This window comes from Anabrus simplex, chromosome 6 (genome assembly GCF_040414725.1).
Source record: "Anabrus simplex isolate iqAnaSimp1 chromosome 6, ASM4041472v1, whole genome shotgun sequence".
In the NCBI taxonomy this organism is placed as follows: domain Eukaryota; kingdom Metazoa; phylum Arthropoda; class Insecta; order Orthoptera; family Tettigoniidae; genus Anabrus; species Anabrus simplex.
In genome coordinates, this window is record NC_090270.1 from 255,729,537 (window position 1) to 255,755,439 (window position 25,903).

Below are 25,903 nucleotides of genomic sequence, written 5' to 3' on the forward strand. Positions count from 1 at the left end.
GGTTTATGTAACTCGTGCGCGATGCTTATATTTTCAGGCAAGGTCTTATCTTTAATAGCAATTACTGAATAATACCTGCATGTCGTAATTCTCTCTCTACTTCTAGAATGTCTGATTCGTGACCTGAGTGGCCAGCATTTTGCGATTCTCTTAGAAGTTGTAATCGTTCAACGAGCAACTTAGGGCAATTCCGTTGTCTTACGTCTACAAACGGCAACAAAGGCTTGTAGATAACATTAAGACCGCGAGCAGTTGGTTGATGTGACGGAAACAGCTTTGGAATATACTCACGATAGTTGTGGCTCTTATTTGCATTTACAGCTTCTGTCCTCTTGTAACTTTGTCGTGTTGCTTCAGTAGCAAAAGGTATTGCTTTATATTTTTAAGATCATCTTTTAAAATTATATCCTTGTCCGGTATTCGTGCAAAAAGAAGTTCTAAGAGTCCTTTGGTAGGTTTATAGGCAACACATTTTACGATAAGTATGTTGCTATTAATCTTTACATTTGCATTACCTACCCAGAAACAGTCGTCTTCATAGCGAATACCGTAGGTTGTGTCAATTTTATCTGTAAAGAGTATTTCTATATAAAGAGCAAAGAGAAGTCCATAGGTATTTCGAACAAATGTCCTAAACTGTTGACGATACTCTGGCGTTATCATAAACTCTGACAAAGTAGGGTGATCTTGTGTTGATGAAGTAGATGTTTCAGCAATAACATCTGTAGTTAAAAGCTTAATACTCTTAGATGGTGAAGTATCATTAAGTTCTTCTTCCTCATTCCCTTTTTGATCCCGTTCCTGCTTCTCCTCTTCCTCATACTGCTTTTCTTCTTTATGCTTTTCTTGTTTATACTTCTTTTCTTCTTCTTCATACTTTCCTTGCTCATGTTTCTCTTTATCATATGATGTTTGCATAGAAACAAAACTTGTAGTAGACTGCGGCAATGAAGTAGAATTAAGAATCTCTTTCAGTGGTGTACCTAGTTGCGTTTTCAAAATTAAATCAGTGTCTGCTTGAATACGTTTAAGCTCTTTAAATTTCCGTCGAATATTATTTTAGCACGGATTATATATTTTGTAATATCATTGCTGGATGTTAACATGATGGTGTTTTTTTTAACAAGCAGTGAATGTAACTCTGTGGTAATGCATATAAAATGATCAAAACCCATGCGATATCAGCCATACTGAACATCACTTTCTTTATCAATAACTAAAAAGTCGTAATGATGTGATGACCAACATGTGGCACACATACGTTTAAAATCATTGAATGTCATATCAGTGTTAACATGATCATGATACACATGCCGCATGTTGCGCTCATCTTGCCGAAAAAGCACAATAATATTTGTGTTGTCGCGTATCAACTGCTTAGGCACACGAGGATAGGTTTGACATGAATAGATACAATCTACATATTTATGTCGTCCCTTACTAAAGTATGCACGAATAAGGTTTTGCTGTTCTGTTGCGACATCGTCAAAGATCGTAAGAGTATTGGGAAGTACATCATCTGGTGATGGTACTTGCTCATGTGAATTAAATTCAAAATATTTTGTTTCATCTTTAACCAGATCCTGCATTACAATTTGTAGAATAGTATATAGCGGTCCATAGAGTGATTGCAAAAACGTAAATATTCTTGCAGCGTATGCCATTTAATGAGGTAATGATTGTGAGTAAAGGATTTGTCTACCGACATCTCGATGGGCCAGATATAATACATCGAATAGTAAAAGGAAACAGCGTTCCATGATGCCTTTTTGTAGTTGTACTAGAACTAGGTAAGAGATGTAGCACAATGTCACTAACAGGTAGTGTGTCTGCTGCTTTATAATCGTCATGGTAGGCAATAGTAATATAGTAATAGTAGCAATAGTAATATATATCAAACGAAACAACAGATAAGTGACAGTTCATATTTTGCTCTTGACGAGTAAAGTTGTGTACAGAATGGCGAAACAAAGATATCCAAACGATATGAAGAAGAAAACTAAAACTGTTGGGTGGAAAGATGTTGTAAAGTCTGCGTGGAGAGCTATTCGTGGTGAGAATGTTTCTAACTCGTTTACTAGTTTTTGAAACAAATAAAACTGCATTTAACTTGAAACATATGAAAATTAATATTCATTAAATAAAATACCCAATCGTTGGACCTTGTACTCACACTTAGTTCTTACCTGCTAACTTACACATACGTTAATTGAAGGGTGCCAGCTACAACTCAGTGCAGCAATAATAGAATGAGAATCTAGAATATCTCTATGGTGTTGGGTAATAAGCTTACTTTTGACAACATGCCATATAAGTTCTTGGAATAGGAGATTGGCGTTCGGTTTCCCCCATTAAATTTGAGGTTAAGAAATGTTACTATTCAAATAAAACGATGAATTCATTTGATAGAATAAAAATATATTCTTTAAATTGTATAGAAAATATAGTGAGAACTGCTGCGATTAAAACAGATGATAATATGAAATTATGACATTGCAACTGAAAGAAACTACGCATGAATTTGAATTCTTCTTGACGGGACACTTAACAATTATACACGTTATTTATCCCTCACTGGTTCAGTTGACTGTACCTTCAACACTTTGAGTGTAATTACGACGTATTCCTTTGATATGGTGTTTACTGTAGATGTATCAAGCCTAACTTTTTGCTTCACTGACAAGGAAGTATCCATGTGACTGCTTCTTCTCCATTGAGATGACTTCTTTGTAAGTCTGTCCTGTATGCCTTCATGGCAAGAGTATCCATCCAACTGAACTGACCGACTGAGCTCTCACCTTCCACTTGACTTCATCACTGTTCACCTTTCACTTTACTCCTTCTCTCTTCACCTTTCGTTTGATTAATGACTCATTGAGTCCTCTCCATCTCGTTCACTCTCGTGGACTCTCGTTGACTGAATGACTGACGCCTACAATATGCAGCCACCTTATATAGATGTTGGTTGACACACCTACGCAATCTCCAGAAATATCTATGATCTAATCGCACCTCGCGACATATGTTACACCCTATGGTGAAACCGCCGGCGGCACCCAGTAGGTATCTCTAAGAACGTAAGCTCATCGCTAAATGCACACGATGACGTAGCGATGACTCGACAATAACTCCAGCAGAATTTCGCAATGTTACAATGTCACAAGTTATGTATCGATGATTAAACTAAAAAATGATCGTTTCATTACAATCTTGCGCACGGTTGAAGCTGATCCCAAAACCGCTAGTCTCTTATACCGTGCCACTATCCGATTTATAATGGATTATTGTGCCTTTTTTATCGATATAGCATCTGCCTCCACACGAGCACATTTAACTGCTATTCAATTCCAAGCGTTACGCGTATATATAAGAGCTTTCAAAACGACCACTACTAACGCATTATTGATTGAAACGGTCGAATATCCTTTAAGGATTTGTCGACAGACTCTACCGACCAAGTAGCTCCTCAAGCATTTTACCCTCGCTCAGTCTCCACACATCCTTAAGTTGAGCCTGTAAGTCATATACAACGCCTATAAGTCAATTAACTCACGGGGGATCGAATTTCTACGTATGCCTTAACTTCCTATGTACTCCATACCTTATGAAAATCTGTGTTTTATACCATCCATCATCATTTCTTCGCCTGATTCCTTTTCAAGTAAGACACAAAATTATTCTCATCCCTCTGCTCAACTTAAGCGTGTTCGACTCTCCTTCTACGACTTTGAAGTTAATATCTATACCGATGGTGCTAAATCTGTTCACGGCACTGAAGCGGCACACTTTATACCCCATCTATATAAACGTCTCGAGTTTCGCCTTTCACCGCCTTGTTCTATATTTACCGTCGAATTATTTGCAATACGTCAAGCTCTACTTCTAATTAAGACTAATTCTTATAAAAAGGCTACTATCTATACGGATGCTCAAAATGTCCTACACGCCTTACGCACTAAATTGCCTTCATTGAATTTGTATTTATATAACGTAAAATATTTTCTATATTCCCTTGAACAGGTTGGTGCGTATATCACATTAGTATGGATACTTGGTCACGCAGGCATTCCTGGCAACGAGAAGGCAGTTTTGCCGCTAAACACGCATGCCAGGACGAATAGAAATGAATAGTGTGACGACTGCCTATGAATCACCTGCTAACAGACACGATGTACATGTTCCCCGCCACCTGAAGCGCTGCCGTCGATAAATGTCCAAGTACGCGCGCTTTTTGTCGGCTTTATGTGCAAGTGTATAAATATTTTGTGGTCTGTTTTCGGTAGTTTTATACGTTCTTCAGTTTTATACGTGCAAAATATCTGGTGTTAACTTTTCGTGAACTGAAAAGTGATAAAGATTAAGCATTTGAGAAGTAGGACGTATACTTTGGCATATGCATGAATTTACTAACGCAAGTGAATTTGCCTACAACTTGCCATGTCCCAGGTTGCAAGTCGGGTTACGATAAGCATTCGAATGAAAAACGGCATTTTTATCACACACAAAATAACCCACTCTATTCTCTAAGTGATCAAAGGTTATCCCACGTCAAGATCTATCTTTAAGTGACAGTACCGGTACCCTTAACATCATTTTTCAATCAGATTAGAGCCATAGAAAAAGCTGCTGTCAAAGAGAATGCCAAAATCAAAAGTACAACTCAGGAAAAATTACAGCAAACTACCTTTGATCTGCCACTATTATCAAGTTTGGAAGATGAACAAATAGTTCCTTTCACCAGTTCAAATATGAATGTTATTGATCACTTCTGTGGGGATATTGTTAAACATACAAGCGAAGTGGCAGATTTTAGAGCATGTATTCGTTTTCTGCAAAACAATACAGAGGAGTCCTGTTCCATGGCTAAATGCTTAGCGTGCTGGCCTTCGGTCACAGTGGTCCCGGTTCGATTCCCGGCAGGAAATTAACCAGAATTGGTTAATTTCGTTGGCAGGGGGCTGGGTGTATGCGTCGTCTTTTCATCCTCATCATGACGCACTGGATGCTTACGGGCGTCAAATCAAATTACATGGATCTGACGAGCCAACTTGTCCTCGGTCACTCTCGGCACTAAAAGCCATACGCCATTTTATTTAATACTAGGGAGGCAACAGGCAGTCCGTTTTCAGTATTAACAAGTCTACCAGAATATAGTAACTCACCCAAATATCCCATTTAACCATCGAATGAATTATTTATGTTTTCTCATGTAGAGGAAGTTGTGAAAAATGTTAGTGTACAAGAAGCATTATGGGAAGAAATATATCAAGAATGTCTGGATAGTTTATCTCCAATTACTGTTTCTCATGGACTTGGGTGCTGTACTGAACATTGCTCAGGACTTGGTACAAAAATTAATTTTGCATTACAATACGATGCCGATTTTATTTCCGAATAAAGGACGGAAAAAATGTGCAAGCTCGTACGACTGCAAAACATGCCTGGAAGATGTCAAAGGTGTCGAGTTAACTGACTGATGGGGTGACGTGCTGGCAAGATTCATTAATCTAAGCATGTCAATATCTTTTTAAGTAGTTATATAGGAGTCAAATGTTTATGCCATACCGGTGCGTAACAATCATGTGGGTGCCTGCAGAGTTATAATAAGTTTACGTAGCGTGTACACGAGCAGTTGAACATGGGTCTTTAAAGTTATAATTGATAATTATATAGAATTTATTGTAGCCAATGGCCATATGTTACAATAAATAAGGAATAAATAACTAGTCGCAAAATTCTTTCAAAGACTTCCTCTTCGGGCACTTATCGAGATGGTAACGATCATCGCAGCGAGAGCATACACAGGTGTATGAAACTTGGATGTGCGGCAAACTTTACGGTGAAAATCATGTACCCTAAATCTAGTAGCAAGACGACGTAACTCGTAGTTGGAAACTGACCATTCACTGCTGATCATAGCGTCAGTAGAGTAAAAGTCACTCCAAATCTCTGCATTTTTCCTATAATGCTCTTGTAGTAGTTCATGATAAGGCGTCGTTGAAGGTAGTGTCAGGCTGAATGTCAGGTCTTCCAAAAACATTGGTTCTCGACATAATTCATGGACCAGTCTGGATGGTGTCCACTTAGAAACACAAAGTACCCTTTTCAGAAAAGGCTTTTTCTCGATATTTTTCAAATTTGATTTAGTGAGAAGTTCCCATATTAAATGAAGCCCATATGTGATTATTGGTTTTATTTTCATCTGAAATAATGCTAGTACAGTTCTGAGATATAATTTTTGCAGGTGCTGAATGTCATGAATAGCAAGAATCGCCGCCGGCAACCTCTCCTTAACATGGATAGTGAAAGTTGTTCCGTGAGTTTGAAACGTTATGCCTAGATATTTAAATTTGTTTACTGTTTCCAGCTCTTCACCCTCGTACGTAATGGTCTCGGACTCACTGCGTCTCCCATCATAATGTCATCATTACTGTTTTATTTTTGTTTATATTCAGTTTGTTGATTCGAGCCCAAATTAGTAACTTGTCAAGGGCTTCCTGAAGTGCATCTCTAGAAGCTGAAGCGAGTACCATATCATCAGCATAGATGTAGGTTTGTACTCCACTCGTCTTAATTGCTTGCATCACATCATGGGTCGCAATGTTGAATAATATAGGACTCAGGGTATCCCCTTGTAATACCCCAATTGTCTGATCAATTCCTGTAGATATGGATACAGAGCCGTTAATACGAAGTCTGTCTTCTGCCAAAATGTTGTTAATTATACGAACTAAAGGGTTGTTCTCACCCAATAAATTGGCTAATTTATCCACAAGTTTTACTCGGTTAATTGAGTCGAAAGCCTTAGTGTAGTCCACAAACACCGTAATCAACTTCCCTCTTTTAAACCGGAGAGCCTCGTGGATATCATTTTGTAAACACTGAAATGCATGAATACTCGATCGACCTTTGAATCCAAATTACTCCCCAGGAAAAAAAAAAATTCTACTAGAGTTTTTAGCCTTCCTGCTATAAGTTTGTTTAATAGGTTAAAAAGAGTACATTCCAAGGCGATACCCCTGTAAGCATCAGGATCACAAGGATCCCCTTTCCCTTTGTACAAGAGCTTTAGTGTAGAGGTTCTTCAATGATCCGGAATACAACCATGTCGTAGGCATTCATTGAACAGGAGCGTCCACGATTCCAGAAGAACAGGAGCCGCACTCTTTATGTGTTCATTGTAAATGTTATCTGGTCCGCAAGCTTTCTTCATATTCAGCTTGTCGATTATATCTTTTACTTCGTCTTGTGTGAATAGGAGAGAGTTATCAAATTCCAATATCTTGTCATTTCTCTTAGCATGTCTTATATCGTTAGGTCGGAGGACCTTGGAGAAGTGTTCATCCCAGAATTCCATCGGAATGTCACGAGGGAATTTCGGTATTCTTGGACTGAGTACACTGTATGGTTGACTTTTAGCCTTCTCAATTTGTTCCTTACCTATTTTTTCATAGTACTGTGCCTTTTTGAGTTTAATGAGATTCTTATATTCCTTTCGTCTCGGAGCATGATCATGAAGACTAACATATGTTGGGGAATACCTAACATCATGAAGATAGTGTAAGACCTCCTGTCGAGTTCTCTAGCAGGTAGTATCGAACTATGGCTTTGCCTTCCTGTCAGTTTTAACTATCGTCGTTGCTTTGTGAACAATAGTCTCCATTTCTTTTGTCGCTATATTAATGTGACCGTCTCGTAATAGACTGTTAATTGAAATGACGCGTTCTTTATCTGAATTCATGAGGTCCGTATCTAACATCCTGGATTTGGAGGTTATCTTACGAGGTTTAATATGTTTCTGATTAAGTACAAAGGTCGTTGTTACTGGTAAAAGTTTCCTCTCAATTCTGTTGAGGATCGTCTGGTTGACAGACTGAACAGAGTGTAGGTTAGACAACACCAGGCCTATTGTGCTGTTTCCGTTGTGACACATATGTTTCCTCTTGTCGTTTTTTATTAAGGTCAAACCTTCTGCTTGTAAGTAGTCAAGCATCATTTCCGATTTGTGGGACATAACACCTATACGACAGTTAAGATCTCCTGCAACAATTACCAATTCATCCCGGTTAGTCTTACTTAGACTTTCATTAATGAGATCTAATATATCGCATTCTTTGTATTCAGGTTGAATATAAATGCCTAAAATAGTACACAATTTGATTCTTAAAGAAACAATGTTTGACGATTTCATTTCAACTGTGAAAGGAGAAAATGTCGATTTAAACACACGACACCCCTCCGATAGGTCTTCCTTTTGGCTGACTTAAAGCAAAGCCGTGCACCGCGTAAAAGCCATGCCTACACCAGTCCTTGGTGAGAAAAGTTTCTGTTAGGATTGCTATGTCGAAGTTTTCAAATATATCATATGGTAACATATTAGAGACACTTGACAGACCTTCTATATACCATGTTAGCGATTTTTTGTATCGTTAGTGGCTGGCTTGTTAACTACTATTTTTTCCTCCTTATCATCTTCAGGCGGTTGTAAAAATATTATTCTGATTTCCGTTTGGAGGTCGTGCACCGTAATTTCGTGACATCTGAAAAAGATAGCGTCTCACTGTAATGTTTTTTGGCCAGTTGTCAGGTGTGTTTACACGCCCTAGAAACTCGTATTGTATACCTACTTTAAACGATTTATAATAGATAATTGCAACTGAGTTTGATGTCGGGGTCAATTTATGAAAGATCACTTAGCTCTGTAGACACATATACGTTTAAGATATTCGTTAAGATACTGACGAACCAATTTCAGAAGTAATGTTATTAAATCTTTACTAAGTGAAAAATATTTACTACGTATTTTTCACGTATTACTTTGAAAATAAGGAACACTATTTCTTAATTTGAAGGAAACCCAGATGGCATATAAACACAGTCATCGGTCAGTAAACAGAATACACAGTCCTGAAACATCACAATAATTAATACACGGTCTTAAATCATTTATTTAAAAGACAAATTCCGAATTAAGTCACATCAGGTCTCATTTAGAATCACATGTTCGGAGACAGCTGATCACCTTCTATCTACACCAGCGTCGCGTAGTGTAGAACATATCAACCATCAGAAGCGTTGCCAACGAGATACACAAGGCCGGGAAATACAGCACACTAGACTCGTCGTCGAGATACTTCCGGCAAGTGCCGCTAGATTTCTCTTTATTGATCTGTCTCGCCCACTCATTGCAACACGTTCGAATATGAAAAACTATAAAAATTCATGAAAACTAGTAACTTCAGAAGGCAGGAAACAGATATGAGATCAAAGATAAACCAAGGGCAATTGTTTGACTTATTTTCTACAACGTATTTCTTACAATATGATTAAACGAAATAAGCAATTCTCGAAAGAAGCAGAGAAATCTCATAGCGAGTTTGTCACTTCTTACCAATTCCTTTGATTGTGCCTCAGAGTATCCGATAAGCGGATCTAGATTGCGGTCATAAATTAATATATTTAATGCACCCAAATAGCCATAAGAGAGAATATAGGTTACATTGAAGGGTTACATATTTGCATAATCACTTATAGACATTGTTCTTCTTGTACAGAATTCAATGTGGTACTGTTCACACGTTTTTACACATAGTTTGCACTCACAGTCTGTACTTGGGTCATGGAAGTGTTTTGATATGCAGAGTAGGTGATGAAAACCGTGAACTGCTAATCTTGTAATGACATGTCTTAATTCAGAATTAGCTTTTGTCCACGAGCGATCTATCATTGCCCCTGTGCCATAGAAGTCTGATTGGACTTCTCTCTTCTCCGCCAGATTTGCTAGCAGTTTATTTGATGCCCCGGTATTCGGTAGTGGCATACTTGTCCTGGGATCTTCTATGAGAAATTATTCCCTTGCGAGGAGATATACAAGTCTAGATCGTGTCGTTTTTGATACACCTATCACCTTCTGTATATAGTTCGCTTCCACCTTTTCCGAGGTTGATAAGTTCCTCGTTGTTAAATGTGTCCAGATAATTTCAATGCCATAAGTCATTATTGGAAGAATTTTTACTCTGAATAGCAACATTGCTGTCTCCAGACTAAGTGATCTAGTGTCTTTTATTTCATGCATTGCCATCATTGCTTGAGTTGCCTTTTCTGTGACATGTTTTGTGAAACAATATGCGCTCGATTGCAGGGCGATGCCTAAATACACTGACTGACAGAGCAAATGCAACACCAAGAAGGAGTGGTCAGAACTTTATGCCAATTGCAGGGTAGACTGACGTCACTGAGGTACGCTCATGATGTGAAATGCGCCGCTGTGCTGCGCACGTAGCGAACGATAAATGGGACACGGCGTTGGCGAATGGCCCACTTCGTACCGTGATTTCTCAGCCGACAGTCATTGTAAAACGTGTTGTCGTGTGCCACAGGACACGTGTATAGCTAAGAATGCCAGGTCGCCGTCAACGGAGGCATTTCCAGCAGACAGACGACTTTACGAGGGGTATGGTGATCGGGCTGAGAAGGGCAGGTTGGTCGCTTCGTCAAATCGCAGCCGATAGCCATAGGGATGTGTCCACGGTGCAGCGCCTGTGGCGAAGATGGTTGGCGCAGGGACATGTGGCACGTGCGAGGGGTCCAGGCGCAGCCCGAGTGATGTCAGCACGCGAGGATCGGCGCATCCGCCGCCAAGCGGTGGCAGCCCCGCACGCCACGTCAACCGCCATTCTTCAGCATGTGCAAGACACCCTGGCTGTTCCAATATCGACCAGAACAATTTCCCGTCGATTGGTTGAAGGAGGCCTGCACTCCCGGCGTCCGCTCAGAAGACTACCATTGACTCCACAGCATAGACGTGCACGCCTGGCATGGTGCCGGGCTAGAGCGACTTGGATGAGAGAATGGCGGAACGTCGTGTTCTCCGACGAGTCACGCTTCTGTTCTGTCAGTGATAGTCACCGCAGACGAGTGTGGCGTCAGCGTGGAGAAAGGTCAAATCCGGCAGTAACTGTGGAGCGCCCTACCGCTAGACAACGCGGCATCATGGTTTGGGGCGCTATTGCGTATGATTCCACGTCACCTCTAGTGCGTATTCAAGGCACGTTAAATGCCCACCGCTACGTGCAGCATGTGCTGCGGCCGGTGGCACTCCCGTACCTTCAGGGGCTGCCCAATGCTCTGTTTCAGCAGGATAATGCCCGCCCACACACTGCTCGCATCTCCCAACAGGCTCTACGAGTTGTACAGATGCTTCCGTGGCCAGCGTACTCTCCGGATCTCTCACCAATCGAACACGTGTGGGATCTCATTGGACGCCGTTTGCAAACTCTGGCCCAGCCTCGTACGGACGACCAACTGTGGCAAATGGTTGACAGAGAATGGAGAACCATCCCTCAGGACACCATCCGCACTCTTATTGACTCTGTACCTCGACGTGTTTCTGCGTGCATCGCCGCTCGCGGTGGTCCTACATCCTACTGAGTCGATGCCGTGCGCATTGTGTAACCTGCATATCGGTTTGAAATAAACATCAATTATTCGTCCGTGCCGTCTCTGTTTTTCCCCAACTTTCATCCCTTTCGAACCACTCCTTCTTGGTGTTGCATTTGCTCTGTCAGTCAGTGTATTTGAAGTCTGATGCTATCATTGTTTTCCTTGGCAACCGTAGAGAGGTGTTGTTTGAACTTCAGCAAATAGTTTGAAGTTTATTTACTGGTATATTTTGAAGAACTTTGTGCCTCCAGTCGCTACCTAGTACTTACACATTACGATAAACTTAGTCGTGTGCTCCGTGTTTTCAGTATTTGGTTGTGAGGATTCTTTTTTCTTGTTTTAGTGCTAGTGCCGTGTGGTATTATGGCTGCCTCGAGTGGAGGTGATAGCCTTTTGTAAGGAGATAAGTTAGTTGTCGCGCAGGAGGAAGAAGTTCGGATGAAAGACGAATCTTCTGGAAACCTGGCAGCTCAATCAATTTTGACAGACTCACAATTATCACAAAATTCTAATTCTAATGGTGACAATGTACTGCCGCCTATGGAACGTGAACAGTATTCCCATTCACACCTTGGACCTTGTATTGTATACGTTGAATCCCTGGAAAACAAAAATTTAGGGCATCTCCATCCTATGGCCCTTGGGAGACATTTTTATGAACGTAATATTTCCATCCAGTCTATCTCCCGTAAAGGTCGTAATCGCCTACAAATAATTTTTAATAATGCGGGGCAAGCCAACGATTTTCTGTGCCACCCTCTGCTCACATCTCTACATCTTAAGGCATACATCCCGTCTTCTAATATTTTTCGTGTGGGGATTATTCGAGATGTGGATAAGAACCTTTGTGAAGACGACATTCGACTTTATCTTACTTCAACCGTACCGGTTAAAGCAGTACAACGTCTCAATCGTCGCATTGTTTCCAATGATGGTGTTTGTTATGTCCCCACTGGGTCAATTAAAATTACTTTTCGAGCCCAAAAGTTGTCTGCACAAGTGTCTTTACTCCAAGTCTACTTGCATGTTGAGCCTTTCATTTTTTCCCCTGTTCTATGCAGAAAATGCCTCCGATATGGTCATACACAGGCCCAATGTCGTGCACAGGTAGCACGCTGCGGGAAGTGCTCAATGGAGCACGCCGCCGATCATTGTACATCTCAGATTGCAAAATGTGTGTATTGCAAAGGCCCACATCCAACGGGAGCAATAACTTGTCCGGAACACAAATATCAACAAGAGATAAAGAAGGTCATGAGCACGGAACATATCTCATTTCAAGATGCTAAGAACAAGACTTCCCTCCCTCATTATCATCCGTCTCAACACCCCCAGGATCTTACCCCCTGGCACCAGAACAAGTCTCTTCTTCCCCTGTTCAAGATTTTTCTAGAAAACGTAAATTTACACAAGTAATCCAGAAATCTGCCCCTCCACCTTTGACTCCGGGTTATGATAGAACTGGTTATCTTGCCTTGGTACGCTCTGACCCTGGTTCTACGGGCCGGGTTCCATTATCTTCTCCTCCGCCTGCTACAACATCATCTTCTCTTCCCACAGCATCACCTCCCTCTACTTCGGGTCCTAGTTACCCGCCCCGATCCCACGACTCGCAACTGTTAATGCAAAGAAACCAAGTACATCAAGAAATCCAACAAATCTTATTCTTGCTTCTTCAGAATGTGGGAGGAGTGTCTCCCATTTCACTGCTAATTTATCAACTACGAGATCGCATCGCTCATATCCTTACCCTATATGATACGCGTTTTGCAGTAGAACGCTAGAAGTCGTTTTCATAAAAAAAACATGAACTTCAACTATTAATTCAGGAAACATGTGCTAACATCATTATAATACAAGAAACGTGGTTTTATGCAGACACCCTTTTTCATCTTCCTGAGTTTCGTGTCGAACGCCTTGATACTAATGGAAGTGAAGGCCTTGCCATTTTTATTCATAAGTCTATTCCATATGCCCCCTTTCCTCTGACGCATTGCATTCCAAATACTCTTGCTTTAGGTATTATCGTGCGAAATATATATTTCATCAATGTGTATTGTCCTCCTGATGTTTATATCTCTACCTGTCACTGGTCCCACTTCCTTACCCAATTTGATTCCATTGACAATGTTTTTCTCTTTGGTGATTTTAATTGTTCCCATACTGCCTGGGGTAGTTCTAAAGATACATCTAAAGGGACAAATTTTCTTACGGCAACTCAATCCCATCACTTTACCCTTTTAAATGACGGGTCCCCAACTCGACTCACCCCTCCTGGTTCACCCCCTAGTTCTGTTGATCTTTCGCTCTGCCATGACCACATGACTCCTAATACCGTGTGGCATATACTCCGTGACACTCATCTGAGTGATCATTTCCCTATTCTTATTTCATTTGGTGTTTGTAAACCACCCTTTTCCTCATCCCCACCCTCTCAGCTCAGTAATATTCGGTCTTCCCGAAATTTTGATAAACAATCGTACTGTAGTTTCCTTCACACCCATTTCCTTCAATACACGCCCAATACCTTAGACTATCCTACCCTACGCATTCTCTCCTCATATGTTGAGACTTTCCATCCATTCAAATTTATCCCCTCCCTCTGTCCCCGTCCTTATCAGAAAATACATTGGTGGGACGACGAATGTCACAAGTTAATACTGCGGCGAACAGCTTTATTTAAATTGTATCGTAAGAATATGACGCTAGCTAATTATTTAACATTGAAACGTCGTAATGCATGTATCAAACGCATATTTAATGCAAAGAGACGCGAGTCTTGGAAGGCCTTCATCTCCTCTTTTAATCATCGCGTATCTGCAACATCCCTTTGGAACGCCATTCGCCCGCTCACCCGTGTTACTTCTGTACACACTGCGGATTCGATTATTCTGCCTAATGTCCTTCTTTCTTTTCTATATACTATAACACCTGACTTCACAATTCCGCCTCCCTTTTCTTCCTTCCGTCCCATATCCCCCAATTTACTGTTTTACTTCAACCCATCCAACTGTCCGAATTACAGTCCGTTTTACAAGCAGTTCGTAGTTCATCTCCTGGTCCTGATAGTATCACTTACACTATGCTCCGACTTTTACCCCATACCGGTCTTCTTGTTTTACTTTCTCTTTTTAATAATATCCTTCTCACCTTACAGGTACCAACACAGTGGAACAACTTTCATTTAGTCCCAGTTCTTAAACCTGGGAAAGATCCCTCTTCTCCTTTAAGTTATCATGGCATTGTTTTAAGTTCCTGTGTTAGGAAACTTTTTCAAAAAATTCTATTACGGCGTCTTCTCTGGGTTATGGAGAAACATCAAATCCTACCTAAATATCAGTATGCCTTTTTTAAAGGACGTAGCACACAATATCCACTCAATATTTTATTGACTGATCTACTACTAGCTAGACATCGTAAACATAGCACTATTACTGTTTTTCTTGATATTCAAGGAGCTTATGATTCCGTTCCTTTACACCTATTATGGTCTTGCCTTGATTCGCTTGGTTTTCATTCTGCTTTTATTTCTCTATTAGAACGCCTATATACTTCTCGTACTCTCATTCTCAAATCCCCCTAACCCCCGTTTCCAGGAAGACACGTTTCGCATGGAGTCCCACAAGGTGATATACTAAGCGGTATCCTCTTTGCGCTTTATATGCGAGATTTAGAACGTATAATTACAAAGAACGCACGAGTTTTAGCTTACGCAGACGACTATGTTTTATACGTATCACATGATAGTGTTGATGTGTGTAGGAGAAAAATAGAGTGTGTCCTTCATGAGGTTGCTCTCTGGTTACATGAACATGGCTTTTCACTCTCGCCTTCCAAATGTGCTGCAATCCTTTTTACCCATACTCGCGCACCTAACCGTTCTCCTCTCCTTCTTGATTGTCTTACCATCCCCTTTGTTAATCAGCATCCCTACCTTGGAGTCATATTGGACCGCAAATTATCATGGACTCCTTATGTGGTCTCTCTTCAACGTAAAACTGATCGTTTTATTTCTATATTTCGTACGATCACCCGTCGAAGTTGGGGCGCTGACCCCGTTACAGCTATTCTCCTTTACAGAGCAACTATTCGATCCTTACTAGATTATTGTGCTCTTTTTATCGACACCGCTTCTGCTACTACCCTTGCACGTTTAAATACAATACAATACCGCGCACTACGTGTCTGTTTAGGAGCACTTAAAATTACACCAACCAATGCCTTATTAATAGAAACCGGTGAACAGCCTTTAAAGATTCGGCGACAGACCATAGCCGCTAAGTATGTCCTCAAACATTTTACTGTCACACGGTCTCAGCTTATCCCCAAGCTACGACTTTTACATTCTTATTATTCTTCCAAATCTCCCCGTGGAAACCGTGTCCCTGCTTTATATACCGCATTTCGTTCTCTTATACCAAGAGAATTTGAGCTCCTCCATTTACCCACATTGCCTTTATACTCTATCCCTTATGACAGTCAATCCTTTTGTCCTCAAGTAATTATATCTCCTTGTGAATCATTTTCTTGTCTAACACATTCTTCTCCTCTTTCCCCTCTTGCAACTAAACGTATTCGACTTTCCCTCTACATAAGGGAAGTAAGTATTTTTACTGACGGATCAAAATCAGCACACGGCGTTGGATCAGCCTTTTATATCCCCCAACCGTATACTCTCTCTGAGTTTTCCCTCCCTTCTGCCTTTTCTGTTTTTACCGCCGAATTGTTTGCTATTCGACAAGCCCTCATTACCATCAGGTCACATGCTTATGATAAGGTTACGATTTTCACGGATGCACAAAATGTTCTGCATGCCTTATGCTCGCCTCTCTCTTACCCTAATCTTATATATATAATCTTATATATATAAAGCCGCAAGGCTAACTGACTCACTGACTGACATTAATGTTTGCCCACTTCCAGGTGAGCTAGGAACTTGAAATTCGGCAGTCTGATAGCTTTTAGGCTGCAACCCAAGGAAAAATTGCAAAAAGTTCAAATTTTTCATATTTAGCCCCCCCTTCCGCCCAATCAAAGATATTTCGTTTGCCCACTTCCAAGTGAGCTAGGAACTTGAAATTCTACAGTCTGATAGCTATTGGGCTGCAACCGAAGGAAAAATTCAAAAAAGTTCAATTTTTTATATATAGCCCCCCTTCCGCCCAATCAAATTATCGGACTAAAATTTAGTGTTAGACCCTTCCAGATGAGCTAGGAACTTGAAATTCGGCAGTCTGACAGCTTTTAGGCTGCAACCCAAGGAAAAATTGCAAAACGTTCAATTTTTTCATATTTAGCCCCCCACCGAATCAAAATATGGGACTCAAATTTCGGTTTAGAACCTTCCGTTCCAGATGCGCTAGAATATTGGAATTCGGCAGTCTGATAGCTATTAGGCTGAAACCCAAGGAAAATGCCAAAAAATTAAAATTTTTCATATTTCATCCCCCCGCCCAATCAATATATCGGGCTCAAATTTCGTGTTAGAGCCTTCCAGATGATCTACGATCTTGAGATTCGGCGATGTGATGGCTATTAGGTTGCAACCCAAGGAAAAATTCAAATTTAGTTCAAATTTTTCATATTTAGCCCCCTCCCCGCCCAATCAAATTATCAGACTCAAATTTCGTGTTAGGCCCATCCAGATGATCCAGGAATTGAAATTAATCAATTTGATAGAAATTGGGCTGTAAGCCAAGAAAAAATTCCAAAACATTCCATTTTCTCATATTTACCCCTCCACCACCCAATCAAAATCCTCTGCACCCCTCCCCCACAAACAAAATCGTGGACGCAATGATGCAGTGACCTACAAAATTAATATTTGGCAATGCTCTAGATCCAAGCCTGTAACCGACGAAGAAATCGCAACAAGTTCAAATTTTGAATAATTAACCCACTGAAAAATCGAAATATGAAGCCAAATTTAATGACGATGCAGACTTTCGTTTAGAGCTATTTTGTGGCTGAACGGTAATTGCTATCAATGAACTGATTGCACGTTCGCGTCCTAAAATTAAGATGTCTACAATTTTGGTCGTATGACTTTTTGTCGTATCTCGGCCCCTTCTACCTTAGACTGACCTTCATTTCCTCGGTTTTTATCAATTTTGTTAAATTTCCATACATTTTTTACTGATTAACACACTCATAAGACAGATAGACACTAAATTCAGCACGCTCCCTGACACGACCATTGGCCATATGTAGACCGACTTTGATTATTCTACTGCTATGAATGTATGGGAAACTGAAGGAATAACTTACCAAGAAACACTACCTTAATTTCAGCATAATGTATGTACCGTAATCAATTTATGGTGAAGACCATGGAGATACGGCAAAACCTCAAACAACCAAAATTGTAGGTCGTTATATTGTCGTCCAGCGTGCCAAGTTTCAACAATGTAGGTGTCTGCTAAGTTGGCAAAATCTTTTTTCAACTTGTTTAAAGCGGTCGAAATTTGACATGGATCGATATGTTCACCTCCTTCCTTGGTATAAATACGCAAGATACTAGAAAAGGCCTAAGACAGTAATGTAGAAGACTAAAGGGGTCGTCTGATGGCGCAATCCATACTTTGATACGACGTACCGTTTTTCCGCAATAAATTTCCTAACCAAAGTCTGCACTATTTAGCGTGCACATTGTCTGGCTCTATATTATATATATAAAACTGTTTGGCTCACTGGCTGGCATAAATGTTTACCCACTTCGGCATGAGCTAGAAACTTAAAATTTGACAATATGATAGCAAATAGGCTGTATTGTGGAAAAGTTCCATATGTTGATTTTGTGTTATTTTTACTTTCCTTGCCTTAAACTAAATTTTGGACGATATGTTGCAGTGCGCCAAAGAATTAAAATTTGTCGCAGTTACATCTTTGGCCTGCAACCGACGGAGAAATTCGAAGGAGTTGAATTGTTTAACGTCTTCATCTCCAGAAGTTATCAAAATCTGGAAGCAAATTTCATTATGTTGCTAAGTAACGTTTCGAGAATTTTGGTGGCTAAACTGTAAGTCTTACCGCCAAATGGACAAGACGTTCGGATCCCTTCATGAAGGGTTCTACAACTTCGGTCCCGGAAATTTTAGTCGTATCATGAACCCTTATGCCTTGGATAGAACTCCATTTTTCAGATTTAACGTCAATTTTTTACATTTTCCGTAATTAATTTACTGTTTTACACACTTATAGGACCGATAGAATCATGAAATTTGCCAGGCTCATTGGAACGTTTGTGGGCCACAAGTGACCAAATGCATGATTCTAGCACCCTGTAAACATGGAAAAACGAAAGTAATACGTAAACCCTGTCCTCCTAATCCAAGGTTCTAAACCAATCTAGGGTCAACTCGAACAGATACGACAAAACATCAAATAACGGAAATATAGAGCGTTTCAACCACAATAAACCTGCCAAGTTTCAAGATTATAGCTCCCCGTTACGTTAGGAAAATAATTTCTTATCTTGCGAGAATCGTACGTAATTTTCACCACGTCGGAACGTTTAACGCTACTTCGTCTATAAATCGTGAATATACGGTACGAGGAAATATTAGAGGACCAAATATGTACGCGAATATATGCGCCGTCTGGTGGCGAATCCGTTCTTCGTAACGAAGTACCTTTTCGTCACAGTAGTTTTCCATGTGAGCACTTGAAATATAGAGGAATTGGGGGTTTGGGGGCGCAGCACCCAACGAGCGAAAGCGAGTCTTATATATATAAAGCCGCAAGGCTAACTGACTCACTGACTGACATTAATGTTTGACCACTTCCAGGTGAGCTAGGAACTTGAAATTCGGCAGTCAGATAACTTTTAGGCTGCAATCCAAGGAAAAATTGCAAAAAGTTCAATTTTTTTTATTTAGCCCCCCCTTCGCCGAATCACTCAAATTTCGGTGTTACACCCATGCAAATTAGCTAGGAACTTGAAATTCGGCAATCAAATAGCTATTAGGCTGCAACCCAAGGAAAAATTCCGAAAAGTTAAAAAAATTTCATTTTTAGCCCCCCTTCCGCCCAATCAAAATATCGGAGTGAAATTTCGTGTTAGGCCCTTCCAGATGAGCTAGGAACTTGAAATGTGGCAATCTGATAGCTATTAGGGTGTGTCCCAAGGGAAAATTCCAAAAAGTTCAATTTTTTTATTTAGCCCCCCCCCCCTTCGCCGAATCACTCAAATTTCGGTGTTACACCCTTGCAGGTTAGCTAGGAACTTGAAATTCGGCAATCAAATAGCTATTAGGGTGCAACCCAAGGAAAAATTCCGAAAAGTTGAAATTTTTCATATTTAGCCCCCCTTCCGCCCAATCAAAATATCGGAGTGAAATTTCGTGTTAGGCCCTTCCAGATGAGCTAGGAACTTGAAATGTGGCAATCTGATAGCTATTAGGGTGTGTCCCATGGGAAAATTCCAAAAAGTTCAAATTTTTTGTATTTAGCCCCCCCTGCGCCGAAACACTTAAATTTCGTGTTACACCCTTGCAGATGAGCTAGGAACTTGAAATTCGGCAATCAAATAGCTGTTGGGCTGCAACCCAAGGAAAAATTCCAAAAAGTTGAAAATTTTTCATATTTAGCCCCCCTTCCGCCCAATCAAAATATCGGAGTGAAATTTCGTGTTAGGCCCTTCCAGATGAGCTAGGAACTTGAAATGTGGCAATCTGATAGCTATTAGGGTGTGTCCCATGGGGAAATTCCAAAAAGTTCAAATTTTTTGTATTTAGCCCCCCCTGCGCCGAAACACTGAAATTTCGTGTTACACCCTTGCAGATGAGCTAGGAACTTGAAATTCGGCAATCAAATAGCTGTTGGGCTGCACCCAAGGAAAAATTCCAAAAAGTTGAAATTTTTCATATTTAGCCCCCCTTCCGCCCAATCAAAATATCGGAGTGAAATTTCGTGTTAGGCCCTTCCAGATGAGCTAGGAACTTGAAATGTGACAATCTGATAGCTATTAGGGTGTGTCCCAAGGGAAAATTCCAAAAAGTTCAATTTTTTTATTTAGCCCCCCTTCGCCGAATCACTCAAATTTCGGTGTTACACCCTTGCAGATTAGCTAGGAACTTGAAATTCGGCAATCAAATAGCTATTAGGCTGCAACCCAAGGAAAAATTCCGAAAAGTTGAAATTTTTTATATTTAGCCCCCCTTCCGCCCAATCAAAATATCGGAGTGACATTTCGTGTTAGGCCCTTCCAGATGAGCTAGGAACTTGAAATGTGGCAATCTGATAGCTATTAGGGTGTGTCCCATGGGAAAATTCCAAAAAGTTCAAATTTTTTGTATTTAGCCTCCCTGCGCCGAAACACTGAAATTTCGTGTTACACCCTTGCAGATGAGCTAGGAACTTGAAATTCGGCAATCAAATAGCTGTTGGGCTGCAACCCAAGGAAAAATTCCAAAAAGTTGAAAATTTTTCATATTTAGCCCCCCTTCCGCCCAATCAAAATATCGGAGTGAAATTTCGTGTTAGGCCCTTCCAGATGAGCTAGGAACTTAAAATGTGGTAATCTGATAGCTATTAGGGTGTGTCCCATGGGGAAATTCCAAAAAGTTCAAATTTTTTGTATTTAGCCCCCCCTGCGCCGAAACACTGAAATTTCGTGTTACACCCTTGCAGATGAGCTAGGAACTTGAAATTCGGCAATCAAATAGCTGTTGGGCTGCACCCAAGGAAAAATTCCAAAAAGTTGAAATTTTTCATATTTAGCCCCCCTTCCGCCCAATCAAAATATCGGTGTGAAATTTCGTGTTAGGCCCTTCCAGATGAGCTAGGAACTTGAAATGTGACAATCTGATAGCTATTAGGGTGTGTCCCAAGGGAAAATTCCAAAAAGTTCAATTTTTTTATTTAGCCCCCCCTGCGCCGAAACACTGAAATTTCGTGTTACACCCTTGCAGATGAGCTAGGAACTTGAAATTCGGCAATCAAATAGCTGTTGGGCTGCACCCAAGGAAAAATTCCAAAAAGTTGAAATTTTTCATATTTAGCCCCCCTTCCGCCCAATCAAAATATCGGTGTGAAATTTCGTGTTAGGCCCTTCCAGATGAGCTAGGAACTTGAAATGTGACAATCTGATAGCTATTAGGGTGTGTCCCAAGGGAAAATTCCAAAAAGTTCAATTTTTTTTATTTAGCCCCCCTTCGCCGAATCACTCAAATTTCGGTGTTACACCCTTGCAGATTAGCTAGGAACTTGAAATTCGGCAATCAAATAGCTATTAGGCTGCAACCCAAGGAAAAATTCCGAAAAGTTGAAATTTTTTATATTTAGCCCCCCTTCCGCCCAATCAAAATATCGGAGTGACATTTCGTGTTAGGCCCTTCCAGATGAGCTAGGAACTTGAAATGTGGCAATCTGATAGCTATTAGGGTGTGTCCCATGGGAAAATTCCAAAAAGTTCAAATTTTTTGTATTTAGCCCCCCCTGCGCCGAAACACTGAAATTTCGTGTTACACCCTTGCAGATGAGCTAGGAACTTGAAATTCGGCAATCAAATAGCTGTTGGGCTGCAACCCAAGGAAAAATTCCAAAAAGTTGAAAATTTTTCATATTTAGCCCCCCTTCCGCCCAATCAAAATATCGGAGTGAAATTTCGTGTTAGGCCCTTCCAGATGAGCTAGGAACTTAAAATGTGGTAATCTGATAGCTATTAGGGTGTGTCCCATGGGGAAATTCCAAAAAGTTCAAATTTTTTGTATTTAGCCCCCCCTGCGCCGAAACACTGAAATTTCGTGTTACACCCTTGCAGATGAGCTAGGAACTTGAAATTCGGCAATCAAATAGCTGTTGGGCTGCACCCAAGGAAAAATTCCAAAAAGTTGAAATTTTTCATATTTAGCCCCCCTTCCGCCCAATCAAAATATCGGAGTGAAATTTCGTGTTAGGCCCTTCCAGATGAGCTAGGAACTTGAAATGTGACAATCTGATAGCTATTAGGGTGTGTCCCAAGGGAAAATTCCAAAAAGTTCAATTTTTTTATTTAGCCCCCCCTTCGCCGAATCACTCAAATTTCGTTGTTACACCCTTGCAGATTAGCTAGGAACTTGAAATTCGGCAATCAAATAGCTATTAGGCTGCAACCCAAGGAAAAATTCCAAAAAGTTGAAATTTTTTATATTTAGCCCCCCTTCCGCCCAATCAAAATATCGGAGTGACATTTCGCGTTAGGCCCTTCCAGATGAGCTAGGAACTTGAAATGTGGCAATCTGATAGCTATTAGGGTGTGTTCCAAGGGAGAATTCCAAAAAGTTCAAATTTTTTGTATTTAGCCCCCCCTTCGCCGAATCACTCAAATTTCGGTGTTACACACTTGCAGAATAGCTAGGAACTTGAAATTCGGCAATCAAATAGCTATTAGGGTGCAACCCAAGGAAAAATTCCGAAAAGTTGAAATTTTTCATATTTAGCCCCCCTTCCGCCCAATCAAAATATCGGAGTGAAATTTCGTGTTAGGCCCTTCCAGATGAGCTAGGAACTTGAAATGTGACAATCTGATAGCTATTAGGGTGTGTCCCAAGGGAAAATTCCAAAAAGTTCAAATTTTTTGTATTTAGCCCCCCCTTCGCCGAATCACTCAAATTTCGGTGTTACACCCTTGCAGATTAGCTAGGAATTTGAAATTCGGCAATCAAATAGCTATTAGGCTGCAACCCAAGGAAAAATTCCAAAAAGTTGAAATATTTCATATTTAGCCCCCCTTCCGCCCAATCAAAATATCGGAGTGAAATTTCGTGTTGGGCCCTTCCAGATGAGCTAGGAACTTGAAATGTGGCAATCTGATGGCTATTAGCGTGTGTCCCAAGGGGTAATTATAAAAAGTTCAAATTTTTTGTATTTAGCCCCCCCACCGAATCACTCAAATTTCGGTGTTACACCCTTGCAGATTAGCTAGGAACTTGAAATTCGGCAATCTGACAGTTAATAGGCTGCAAACCAAGGAAAAATTCCGAAAAGTTGAAATTTTTCATATTTAGCCCCCTTCCGCCCAATCAAAGTATCGGACTGAAATTTCGTGTTAGACCCTTTCATATGAGCTAGGAACTTGAAATTCGGCTGCCTGATAGCTATTTGGCTGTAACCCAATTCAGAATTCCAAAAAGTTCAAAATTTTCATATTTAGCCTCCACCGAATCGAAATATCGGACTCAAATTTCGGGTAAGACCCTTCAGTTCCGGATGAGCTAGAAACTTCGAATTCGGTAATCTGATAGCTATTAAGCTTCAACCTTGGGAAAAATTCTAAAAAGTTGAAATGTTTCATATTTAGCCGCTTTTCCGTCCAATCAAATTATCGGACTGAAATTTCGCGTTAGACCCTTCCAGATGAGCTACGAACTTGAAATTTGGCAATCTGATATAACTTAGGCTGCAACCCAAGGGAAAATTCCAAAAAGTTCAAATTTTTCATATTTATCCCCCCACCGAATCAAAATATGGGACTCAAATTTCGGTTTAGAACCTTCCGTTCCAGATGCGCTAGAATATTGGAATTCGGCAATCTGATAGCTATTAGGCTGAAACCCAAGGAAAATGCCAAAAAGTTAAAATTTTTCATATTTAATCCCCCCGCCCAATCAATATATCGAGCTCAATTTTTTTGTTAGAGCCTTCCAGATGATCTACGATCTTGAGATTCGGCGATGTGATGGCTATTAGGTTGCAACCCAAGGAAAAATTCAAAGTTAGTTCAGATTTTTCATATTTAGCCCTCTCCCCGCCCAATCAAATTATCAGACTCAAATTTCGTGTTAGGCCCATCCAGATGATCCAGGAATTGAAATTAATCAATATGATAGAAATTGGGCTGTAAGCCAAGAAAAAATTCCAAAACATTCCATTTTCTCATATTTACCCCTCCACCACCCAATCAAAATCCTCTGCACCCCTCCCCCCAAACAAAATGGCGGACGCCATGATGCAGTGCCCTACAAAATTAATATTTGGCAGTGCTCTAGATCCAAGCCTGTAACCGACGAAGAAATCGCAACAAGTTCAAATTTTGAATAATTAACCCACTGAAAAATCGAAATATGAAGCCAAATTTAATGACGATGCAGACTTTCGTTTAGAGCTATTTTGTGGCTGAACGGTAATTGCTATCAATGAACTGATTGCACTTTCGCTTCCTAAAATTAAGATGTCTACAATTTTGGTCGTATGACTTTTTGTCGTATCTCGGCCCCTTCTACCTTAGACTGACCTTCATTTCCCCGGTTTTTATCAATTTTGTTAAATTTCCATACATTTTTTACTGATTAACACACTCATAAGACAGATAGACACTAAATTCAGCACGCTCCCTGACACGACCATTGGCCGTATGTAGACCGACTTTGATTATTCTACTGCTATGAATGTATGGGAAACTGAAGGAATAACTTACCTAGAAACGCTACCTTAATTTCAGCATAATGTATGTACCGTAATCAATTTATGGTGAAGACCATGGAGATACGGCAAAACCTCAAACAACCAAAATTGTAGGTCGTTATATTGTCGTCCAGCGTGCCAAGTTTCAAGAGTGTAGGTGTCTGCTAAGTTGGCAAAATCTCTTTTCAACTTGTTTAAAGTGGTCGAAATTTGACATGGATCGATATGTTCACCTCCTTCCTTGGTATAAATACGCAAGATACTAGAAAAGGCCTAAGACAGTAATGTAGAAGACTAAAGGGGTCGTCTGATGGCGCAATCCATACTTTGATACGACGTACCGTTTTTCCGCAATAAATTTCCTAACCAAAGTCTCCACTATTTAGCGTGCACATTGCCTGGCTCTATATTATATATATAAAACTGTTTGGCTCACTGGCTGGCATAAATGTTTACCCACTTCGGCATGAGCTAGAAACTTAAAATTTAACAATATGATAGCAAATAGGCTGTATTGTGGAAAAGTTCCATATGTTGATTTTGTGTTATTTTTACTTCCCTTGCCTTAAACTAAATTTTGGACGATATGTTGCAGTGCGCCAAAGAATTAAAATTTGTCGCAGTTACATCTTTGGCCTGCAACCGACGGAGAAATTCTAAGGAGTTGAATTGTTTAACGTTTTCATCTCTAGAAGTTATCGAAATCTGGAAGCTATTTTCATTATGGTGCTAAGTAACGTTTCGATAATTTTGGTGGCTAAACTGTAAGTCGTACCGCCAAATGGACAAGACGTTCGGATCCCATCATGAAGGGTTCTACAACTTCGGTCCCGGGAATTTTAGTCGTATCATGATCCCTTATGCCTTGGATAGAACTCCATTTTTCAGATTAACGTCAATTTTTTACAGTTTTCGTAATTAATTTACTGTTTTACACACTTATAAGACCGATAGAATCATGAAATTTGGCAGGCTCATTGGAACGTTTGTGGGCCACAAGTGACCAAATGCATGATTCTAGCACCCTGTAAACATGGAAAAACGAAAGTAATACGTAAACCCTGTCCTCCTAATCCAA